Raw genomic sequence first — 11,800 nt, forward strand, 5'->3', positions numbered from 1 at the left:
GACCTAGGGGAAAATTAACAGAAATTTCCTGCTGTCAATAGTCTCGTGAAACAGACGAGTCTTTCACAGTGATGAAGATGTCTCAAGTCCAAGGGCTAGATTCACGAAGTAGTTACGCAAGCACTTACGATCCTGTACATCTTTTCTCAATCTTTGGCGGCTTTGTTTACAGTTAATGAGCTCCGAAGCACCAGGAGGCTGTTTATAACAATAACAACAGTTCATTGACAAGTTTTCATGCTTGTAAACTGTTTAATAAATGTAACCAAAGCCGTCAAAGATTGAGGAAAGATGTACACGTTCGTAAGTGCTTGCGTAACTGCTCCGTGAATCTGGCCCCAGGTTCGCAAGTGCTTGCGTAACTGCTTCGTGAATCTAACCCCAACGCTAGAGTGACTCGCCTACTATTATTTATCTAGTATTTCTAGTATATTTGTCTAGTATTCCACTAAGCACCTCTCACTACCGACCACCCATTCATTAAACAATTATAATTTTTATAAGAGAAAGATTAATACCCTAATGAAATACCCGGCTCCACGACCGGTGGAGCCGGTCGGCCGAGCGGACAGCACGCGGGACTTGTGATCCTGTGGTCCTGGGTTCGATCCCAGGCACCGGCGAGAAACAATGGGCAGAGTTTCTTTCACCCTATGCCCCTGTTACCTAGCAGTAAAATAGGTACCTGGGTGTTAGTCAGTTGTCACAGGCTGCTTCCTGGGGGTGGAGGCCTGGTCGAGGACCGGGCCGCGGGGACACTAAAAGCCCCGAAATAACCTCAAGATAACCTCAAGAAGATAGAGACACAGAGACAACAGATGGAGAAATAGCTGGATTGATGCCTGCACACGTGGATTCAGATTCACGGAATCGATCCATCCGTTAACAAATGCGATATAATAGTTAAGACAAATTCAACCACCGTAATATAAACGATTATACTGCCTTAAGTCTTGACAGCTCTGATATGGGTTACTTGACGTCTCTGATATGGGTTACTTGACGTCTCTGATATGGGTTACTTGACGTCTCTGATATGGGTTACTTGACGTCTCTGATATGGGTTACTTGACGTCTCTGATATGGGTTACTTGGGCAATACTGAGAGTAGGTAAGACCCCCATTACTTCTCCTCCTCCTCCCCATTCTTGAGAGTTACCCCCCCCCTCCCCCAAGAGGAACTCTCCACCCTAGTATTGACCCAATGGGTTCCACTATCCCCCCCCGTTCTCCAGTGGGTCAAAAAGGATGGGGGGGGAGTGGGGGGAGGGAGGAGAAGACAGGGAGAAGGAAAATGGATAATGAGAGGGGAAATATGTTAAAGGACAGAAAAGAGGAATTAAATGAGATGTAAGTTGAAAGACAGAATTGAAGGGGGTTTTCTCATAAGGGGGTGATTATGGGTTGAAGGGGGTTGTTATGGAGTAATGGGGTAGTTATGTGGTGAGGTTATGAGGTGGGGGGGGGGGGTTATGGAGTAAGGGGGTGGTGTATGGGGTGAAATGGATTTATAATATTGTTGATAAAGGTCCAGGCCAGAGGCTTATGGCTAGCCTAACTAAACCTAACCTCGTAGTCTCAGAGCTCAATGAGTAATGAGACTAACCTGCTGTTAGTCTATATTCCAAAAAAGCACAGAAACACCTAGATAGTTCGACAAATATATATATATATATATTTCTACCACAGACGTGGCCAGACATTTACAATGCTAACCAGCATATATATACATTTTCTACTGTCCTCCATGGACAGGGTTAAGAGAGCTGTTAAACATGCTTATGTATGGAAATAAAACGTCGATAAAACGTCTTATTAAGTCTATACAAGCCTCTGTCCAACATGATCACCCTGTCCACCATTTTCTGGTCTATTCACTGAGGGACCCCGCTTCACTACCAATCCTTAATACCACACGTCCAATCATCACTAAATACTCCCTGAATGTTTCCATTTAACAATACTATACTGGTAGGCACAATAAAAATGGGAGTCCATTTTTCATTAACAAAATATGTATATTCTACTGGATATCCATAATTAACGGCAATTGGATGGAAGTATTCTGATGGGCAGTGAGATACCTCTGATTTCCGCTTTGCCTCCATCAACAAATATCTACACCTTGTGTATGTATATTGTCTCTTTAAACAAAGTATCGCAACAATGCATACATGCATACTCCTGCATACAGGAGATCAGGTTCGTGACAGTATACAAGTTAAGGTCACTGGCCTGTAGTTCAGCGCCTCTTGCTTGTCGCCCTTTTTGGTATATTGGGACTTCATTAGCCGTCTTCCGTATTTTTGGGCAAGTCTCCCGTCTCAAAGTGACTTACTATGCGCCTTGGAGAGTGGCAAGCAAAGTGGTTCTGTACACTCTTTTAGTATCCATGGTGATATTCCGTCCGGTCCGACAGCCTTTCAAACGGCCAGATCCAATAGACGAGTCTCCCATGATTAGCAGTCGCTGTGTGTGTGTGTGTGTGTGTGTGTTTACTAGTTGTGTTTTTGCAGGGGTTGAGCTTTGCTCTTTCGGCCCGCCTCTCAACTGTTTACTAACTACTTTTTTTTTTTTTTTCCACACCACACACACACACACACACACCCCAGGAAGCGGCCCGTGACAGCTGACTAACTCCCAGGTACCTATTTACTGCTAGGTAACAGGGGCACTTAGGGTGAAAGAAACTTTGCCCATTTGTTTCTGCCTCGTGCGGGAATCGAACCCGCGCCACAGAATTACGAGTCCTGCGCGCTATCCACCAGGCTACGAGGCCCCCCATGTGTGTGTGTGTGTGTGTGTGTGTGTGTGTGTGTGTGTGTGTGTGTGTGTGTGTGTGTGTGTGTGTACTCATCTAGTTTTACTCACTTAGTTGTGCTTGCGGGGGTCGAGCTCTGGCTCTTTGGTCCCGCCTCTCAACCGTCAATCAACAGGTGTACATATACCGTTATTACATTCCACGGATATTTTTTCCCTTGTGACTGAAGCCATTCTCCTACCCCGTCTGCACCCAAGAGAACAGAAGCTTTCTTAAATAACACTGATTCTACCTTCCTTGACTAGGTTGCCATCTGCAATCTACCCGGCTGCCACCTCTTCATCTACATGGCTCTCTCCACCCCTCAATCTAGCAGGTACCATATTTCAACCATCTGGCAAATTCCCATCTTTGGGATGCAATTTCATACAGCTGGCTCGCTCAATCCCCACTCTCCCCATTCTGGCAGGCATCCACACCAGCTGAATTATTTTGCCAGCTGCCTGGGGTGTCATCCACACCGTCTGGACAGACGTAACCAGCCTTCGCATCCCGCTCTGTCTTGCACCCCTGGGCTCTTTTCCCACACTTTTTCTCAAATATATTTCTGCCAGCAAGCGCCTCACTCCAGGCTGACGGCTCCACCTGCTGACGGCTCCACCTGCTGAAGGCTCCACCTGCTGGCGGCTCCACTTGCTGACGGCTCCACCTGCTGACGGCTCCACCTGCTGGCGGCTCCACCTGCTGAAGGCTCCACCTGCTGAAGGCTCCACCTGCTGGCGGCTCCACTTGCTGACGGCTCCACCTGCTGGCGGCTCCACCTGCTGGCGGCTCCACCTGCTGGCGGCTCCACCTGCTGGCGGCTCCACCTGCTGACGGCTCCACCTGCTGGCGGCTCCACCTGCTGACGGCTCCACCTGCTGACGGCTCCACCTGCTGGCGGCTCCACCTGCTGACGGCTCCACCTGCTGGCGGCTCCACCTGCTGGCGGCTCCACCTGCTGGCGGCTCCACCTGCTGGCGGCTCCACCTGCTGGCGGCTCCACCTGCTGGCGGCTCCACCTGCTGACGGCTCCACCTGCTGACGGCTCCACCTGCTGGCGGCTCCACCTGCTGGCGGCTCCACCTGCTGACGGCTCCACCTGCTGACGGCTCCACCTACTGACGGCTCCACCTGCTGACGGCTCCACCTGCTGGCGGCTCCACCTGCTGACGGCTCCACCTGCTGACGGCTCCACCTGCTGTCAGTATCGAGAACACTTCTGCCAGACGTGAATCTTTTGTCATAAAAACTTTACCCATTAACCCCCCTCCCCCTCCCCCCGCCGCCCCCCCCCCCCTTTCTCACCCTACACCCCCCTCTACACTCCTACATGACCCATCTCCCCCCCCCCTCCCCAATTCATCGTGAACCACTATTAATACCCATTCTCTCTCTCTCCTCGCTTCCCCCCCCATTTTACCCCCTACCACCAGGCCCCCCAGTCCTCCCCCCACCCTTCAACCCCCACCACCAGCTCCCCCCTTCCCCCCACAGGGGAATCTGGCGCAGGGAGGCGGGGCCAGTGACCTTGGACGAGCTCCCACGTAATAGTTATCGACCTGCTGTGTGGTGGTGGCGGTGGTGGTGTGGTGACACTGGTGGCGGTGGTGGTGGTGGTGAATGTTGGTGGTGATGGTGAGCTTGGAGCTGCGGGCCGCTCCAAGCAACAGCCTGGTGGACCAAGCTCTCACAAGTCAAGCCTGGCCTCGGGCCGGGCTTGGGGAGTAGAAGAACTCCCAGAACCCCATCAAGCAGGTGACAAGTCATGCTGGTATTGCGTAATTACTTAACTATCTTGTGGTTTAAGTGTCGAATCTGGCCTTAAAGTTGTGGCTGGAGGTGGCTTCCTCAACATCATCTTCTTGTGCTGGTTGACCGCTCATGGCGCCAGTAGTTCAGTAACATTTACTTCACTCAATTGGGTATTCCAGCTTCCGCCTGAGTAATCTTGTCTAACTATACCTCTATATTTAAAGGGGCGGGCCGTCCTTCTGTGCTTCGGCTATTCCATTCGGTATCATGTATGTCGTCACCATATCCCCCTCTTTTTTGTCCTAAAGGGTCGTGAGATCTTGGTTCTTTAACTTGTCCTCGAAGTTTAGTCATAATATCTTAGAGTGTGAGAACTTCCTTCTTGGTTCAGGATGTTCTTGGTGAACTTAACCTCAAAGAACATCTAAGATAACACGTGTCATCTTGTCAAGGCATTATTCCCTCACTCTCCTTCCCTATATTTATTCTTCTACCTGTATGTCTGTCTACTTGTCTGTATGTCTCTCTCGCTTTCTCTCTCTCTCTGTCCTTCCCTCTCGTTCTATGCTCTTGTCTATGTCCCCCAACCTCTCTCTCTCTCTCTCTCGCTCTCTCTCTCTCTCTCGCTCTCTCTCTCTCTCTCTCTCTCTCTCTCTGTCTCTGTCTCTGTCTCTCTCACTCTCTCTCTCTCTCTCTCTCTCTCTCTCTCTCTCTCTCTCTCTCTCTCTCTCTCTCTCTCTCTCTCTCTCTGTCTCTGTCTCTGTCTCTCTCACTCTCTCTCTCTCTCTCTCTCTGTCTCTCTCTCACTCTCTCTCTCTCTCTCTGTCTCTCTCTCTCTCTCTCTCTCTGTCTCTCTCTCTCTCTGTCTCTCTCTCTCTCTGTCTCTCTCTCTCTCTGTCTCTGTCTCTGTCTCTCTCTCTCTCTCTCTCTCTCTGTCTCTGTCTCTCTCTCTCTCTCTGTCTCTCACTCTCACTCTCCCTCTCGCTATCTCTGCTCAATTTCCCCAACCGTTTCCTGCCGTCGTTGCAACAAATTAAGGTGTAATGGGCCTATTAATATCGTCCTTGCCACCAAACACCGGCCAACACCCCCCCCCCCTACCCCCCCAGACCACTAAACCCCACCCGTCACCACACACCCCCTCCTCCCCCCCAACCAAACCCCATCTCCCTCCCCCCCCTCAAGCTGTAACAAAATATGGATGGCCACCAATTTCCAACCCCCCCCCCCCAACCCCCGCCACCAATGGCCACTATTTTGTAATGACCTGCACCCTATAGAATGTCACCAAATGTAATGGGCACTTTATAATGACTGATGACCTTAATGACGAGCCTATGACCATTAACTATGTATCAAGAGCAGGGCCAACAAGGCACTCCGCCTGTTAACTTAAGAAGCCAAGTGAACATAAACTCTTAATATTTACTAATCAAAGGATAATTGGAAAGCCACTAATTGATGTGAACTGCTGCCACCGCTCCTCAATTAAGGTAATTATGCTATTCAATAATTATGACTTGAGAAGAAAAGTCAAGAACACAGATTTACTTTTGATAATTATTTGCCATTAATTCCGAGTTATTAATGATAATTCTTCTGATAACTATCACTGTTATTTTAGTCATTTAAGATAATCACTTGACGCTTCAACACAAGCCAGTACAAAATGATATGCTCAATGCCTTAGGTAGGGCATGGGGGGATAAAAGAACTCTCAAAACACACTACAGGTAAACTCCAGGTATACCGATCCAAGCCCCGAGGACCACTCACGTCGAGGGGGAATGTGAAGGACCCAATTTTGCAACTGCATTCTTCACAGGAAAGAGGTATGCAAATTAGACTAATCAGACACCCTCTTTAAGATTGGATATGCAACTGTTATCTTGCAAATTGCACACTATCATGCATGGCAAGTTGTTCTAATCAATAATACGAATTAAGATCAAGTACCACAAGGTGATTTTCGATTGGAGTTTTGGAATAAGGCAATTACATATATCTACACAATGGGGCTATGCAAGGGATTGGTCGAGCCTACTTGACTCTGAGGCCTATCAGAAGATAGTGTTAATAAACATAAATCATATTCACAAGGAAATCACAATAACCTGATGTATCAACGAGAAATTTGTTCGATCAGGATGGGGGATCGAACCAGCATTGTAGGTAACCCCAGACGCGCAAAGCGTGCCCCTGAACCATGATATGCTAAAGCCCAGTGAACATCAGGTAACAGCAAACCTGAATTTACGCGAGTTAGAGCCAACAGTAGTACTACACATATCATTCTCCAAAGGCGTGAATTAAGGACGATAGACCTAGATCTCCAATAGCCAATGGACTGAACCACTGTACGAGGTGCCAATGACACTGGGTGCAATTAATCACTGCCCACCAGCGTATGTGTGAACTCAAGCGACGTGAAATCACTGCCTTCCTTTGCATAAATTGCAACCATGCAACGGCTGACGACCCAAACACTCTCACCTCTTGACATTGCGTGTCATAGCGAGAGTTCCAATGCTCGCTGCAATGTCCTAGCGTGCGTGTGGACTAATAGATGAGCTGTGAACTGTAGGTATCACACCAGTTCTGAGCTTGGTGTGCTGGTATGTATTGATCCATTTTGTCCAATTTAGACTGTTCTTACAACTACTATTCAAGTCCAAGGAAGTTTATTGAGACAACATGTCGATGGATGGAGTAACTGTGGCTATTTCTATCCTTGACAAGCTGAGTTGCAAGACTGTGTGTGTGTGTGTGTGTGTGTGTGTGTGTGTGTGTGTGTGTGTACCATTTTCTATGTGGATAGAGGTAACCGGCTGTGCCCGGGTCGCCCCGGTGAGTGGGCTGGACCCAGGCATCATTCTACCAAAGACGAAATTGGAGAAAATTATGAGCAGCAGTAATGATAAACAGAGAAATATACGACATTCCGATGTCTGTTAAAATCGTCCCTTGTGTCTATCTCTCTCTCTCTCTCTCTCTCTCTCTCTCTCTCTCTCTCTCTCTCTCTCTCTCTCTCTCTCTCTCTCTCTCTCTCTCTCTCTCTCTCTCACTGTTTTTATCTCCGTGTATCTCAACAACAGAAATCAACATCACTTACCCAAAATAACAATCAACAGCTCTTGCCAACAGAACAACAGGTAACAATTACCTTAAAGTGTTCACGAGAGAATCAAACGGAACACAGAGAGAGAAAATCCTCAAACTCCTTTTATATAGCCTGGACTTTCCAGCTTTAAATTATATTCCAGGAATTTATGATTAAAAAGCAAGATATAACTTGCACAAACAAACGGACTTTTATCTTCACGAAGATCTTTTTTTTTCGAGTTTAAAAAAAATATTGCGAATCGTGGAATTCTGATTATAAAAAAGTATTTCAGGGTTGTATTATGAAGTTCGTATACGCAACTGTTATTTTTTTTTTAATATTTCATTATTAAACTGGAAAACAACCAACCATTAACAAATATCCACAGCACCAATTAGACGCTTAACAAGCCGCATGCGGCAATGTGTGATTAATTAATCTGGAAAATGAAATTCATTGCTAACTCTACAGCCCTGCTCCTGTGCCAGGTAAGTCCACTACGGGCTCACCATAGCCCGTGCTACTTGCTCAGCTCCTGTGCCAGGTAAGTCCACTACGGGCTCACCATAGCCCGTGCTACTTGCTCAGCTCCTGTGCCAGGTAAGTCCACTACGGGCTCACCATAGCCCGTGCTACTTGCTTAGTTCCTGTGCCAGGAAAGTCCACTTCGGGCTCACCATAGCCCGTGATACTTTGAACTTTTAGTTCCAAGTATCTAACTTGGACAACAACAATCTCTCTCTCTCTCTCTCTCTCTCTCTCTCTCTCTCTCTCTCTCTCTCTCTCTCTCTCTCTCTCTCTCTCTCTCTCTCTCTCATTTACTCCAAATGTTGAAGTCCCTTGCCCGTACATGTATAACCTTATACATGCGCTTACTAAATAATACTGTAGCTCATACATGCGTTTACTAAACACAGCTTAATAAGCGCATTTTACATTTTCACCGAGTTTTCACCTGAAAATCTTAGCAATTGCAGAATACTGCAAGCTGTAAAGAACAGCTAAGATGGCATAGTTTACGATAGGCCTATGTTAGCAGTTGTTAAGCTTTGCAATCCAGAAACTTAGGTCTACATAACAAACCCCAAAAGACCAGAGCGAAACAGCTAACTCATCAAACAAATACATTACAATTGCACAAACAAATCAGAAAAACAAGTGAAGATATAAGCAGTGCAACATATATTTTTAAATACAAAACAAATTTCCTTGCAAATAACTGGGAAAAATATGAATATGACTCCCGGCAGAATTGTGATCAAATTATCAGATTAAAGACCTTTGACAGCTGGTTTAATTAATATGTCATCAAATACATGTTTCTTCCACATCATGTCAAAATAAACATTAAAGAACAGACATGTGCACAGCATAAAAAATACGTGTCTGTTGAATCAAACGACTTAATTATTCCCGTTTCACACCAGTCTGTTTTAGCGAGCCAATGAGAATGGCTGTTTGATTAAGTCTGCATTCTGTGTGGTTATTATTGAACGGGCAGGTCTAAAATGCTGAACAATGGAACGGAGCGGGCTCTGTCCAACGACTCTATATAACAGCGGATATTTAGAGCAATATCTCCATAGAGCAATGACTCTAGACGACGTTTCGAGGACGGACCGAAACGTCGTCGTCGCCCCTTCACTTTCTAGTGTGTGGTCTGGTCAACATACTTCAGCCACGTTATTGTGACTCCTCGTCTGCACTGACTCTAAACCTCTCATCAACGTCTCAAGATGTGTGTCAAGCTCCTGTGAGCTTGGAATTTGAGAATTAGTAAATCTCAAATAATAAATTTGAGAGCTACGATTATATATTTTTTTCCAAAGAACTCAAAATTGTCTGTGAGCATTTTGGTGTAGCAAAATAGCGTCCCAATATTCCCCGATTCTCTGATGAGGCTTCGAGATCTGAACCCTGAAAATCTGATCTCATTTGATGGTCTTATCTGTGGGGCACGTGAGGGCAAGTGGGTATCGAACAGATAGAGAAAGATATGTTCTATCTCTGCCCCATCATGCCCACCTGCCCTATAGGGCATGTGGGCATCAGAGGGCAGGAATTTACCAGAGAATCAACAAGTATAAAAGTCCCCTTTTGACCCTTATCCAAGCCGAGAGACCAGACAAGAGCCCAGAATGGACCCAAAAAAAGTAATATCCATTTACTTTCCTCACTCGTAGGTTGGGCATTATGAATCAAATCAGAGACTCTGAAAGTTGCAGGATTCCTTCAGTGGATTATGAAGGGCCTCGCAGGGTGTGTTTTGCGTAATAGCAGGAGAATGTTGCGAAAATTCTTGAGCCATTGCAATGTCATGCGAAGGACGTACCTGCCTCTTGAGGGCCTAAAATAGACTCAAGTGTGACCTCTGGTGACCTCCAGGTTCTTGAGTCCAATACAAGTGCTACACGACTGTCAGCTACTGACAATCTTTAGATTTAAAAGCTTTATTCTTTAGTAATTTAGAAATTTTATTCGTAAGTGATTTTAAAGCTTTATTCTTTAGTAATTTAAAAATTTTATTCGTAAGTGATTTTAAAGCTTTATTCTTTAGTAATTTAGAAATTTTATTCGTAAGTGATTTAAAAGCTTTATTCTTTAGTAATTTAGAAACTCTACTCATAAGTGATTTAAAAGCTTTATTCTTAAGTGATTTAGGAGCTTTATCTGCAAGTGATTTAGAAACTTTATTTGCAGGTGATTATAACAAATCCTTACATGTGTGACTGGAGTAAGCAGTTGTACATATTACAAAACACATAAAATAATGGGGTTACAATGCAACAAGCTGCAATGATAATTACAACACTAAACTAGCAAAGCAAAGGTGATTACAGAACTAAACTGCCAATTCTCTGACCCCTAGTTCAGCCCGTTCTCGCACTTTCTTACAGTCAATATTGACTTATTAAATACGTGCATATGTGACATACTAAACATACTAGTTTACCTTGAAAAGCTTCATAAAAAACACCGACCTTACCTAACCTTCTTAGTATGTTAAGATAAGCATCTTATTGCTTCGTAATTACAATTATTACTTAACCTATACCTATAATAGGTATAATTTATAATTGTAATAAATTACAATTATTACTTAACCTATACCTATAATAGGTTAAATAATAATTGTAATTACGAAGCAATAAGATGCTTCTCTTAACATACTAAGAAGGTTAGGAAAGGTCGGTGTTTTCTTATTAAATTTGCGAGAACGGGTTGGAGTGTGAGTGTCCAGCGGGTCAAACAGCCCAACCACCAATTACGAAACATATTCCAGAAAAACGAAACCAGTTTAAAACATGTTTAGTTACAAATCGGTGTATGTTAAAGATATCAATTTTTCCAGAAATAGCAGTTCACATTAATTTTTTTTATATTGGAATATGATTAAAAAAATCTTTCTAGAGGTAGGGAAAATTGACCCCATTTATACGTAGAATATTAGGCTTAGAAAATGCAAGGTTAAGCCCAATCGCTTGCTGAGGATTTGTTGTGATTGTAATGTGGCAATCATGCATGATTGTAATGTGGCAATCATGCATAACAATCCCAGCAACGACCACAATTACATGTCAGGCAGACACAGGCTTGCAATTCAGATCTGAATCTCTACACAGGTTGCAAGCGCATTCCCTTCGTGCAAGCGCATTCCTGGTAGGCTTGTGTGGACCTGTTTATCTCTCTTGGTCTGTGGAGATGCCAACGGGACCTGGAATTGGGTTAACGCTTAATGCCTATTCCAGCTCCATTAATGGCCGATGCTAATGGTTAATGTTAATGGCTAAAAAAGCCCCATAGTTACCTGTCTTGATCTGCCTGCTCTTACGCTCGTCTAGGTTCCTGGTTCGATACCCGTCTCAAATGTCAATATATATTTTTTGGGGGGTCTCTAATTCTAATCCTCATCAATGCAATTAGCAACTGCGGATTTTTTTTGGTTATAAGGATTGTTTATTAAAAAGTTCTGATAATAGAGTAGATCTTCAATGGTGTCTCTTGCAGAACTAATAGAGTTCTCTAATCCTCTTGTTGTCCCATATGTGTGTCCCAACACCCCCTCTACCTGTCCCCCAATCATTAGCTGTTCCAAACCTGTTCCCCAATCACTGGCTGTTCCACACCTGTCCCCCAATCAC

The sequence above is a fragment of the Procambarus clarkii genome, chromosome 8 (assembly GCF_040958095.1).
Source record: "Procambarus clarkii isolate CNS0578487 chromosome 8, FALCON_Pclarkii_2.0, whole genome shotgun sequence".
Taxonomy (NCBI): Eukaryota; Metazoa; Arthropoda; class Malacostraca; order Decapoda; family Cambaridae; genus Procambarus; species Procambarus clarkii.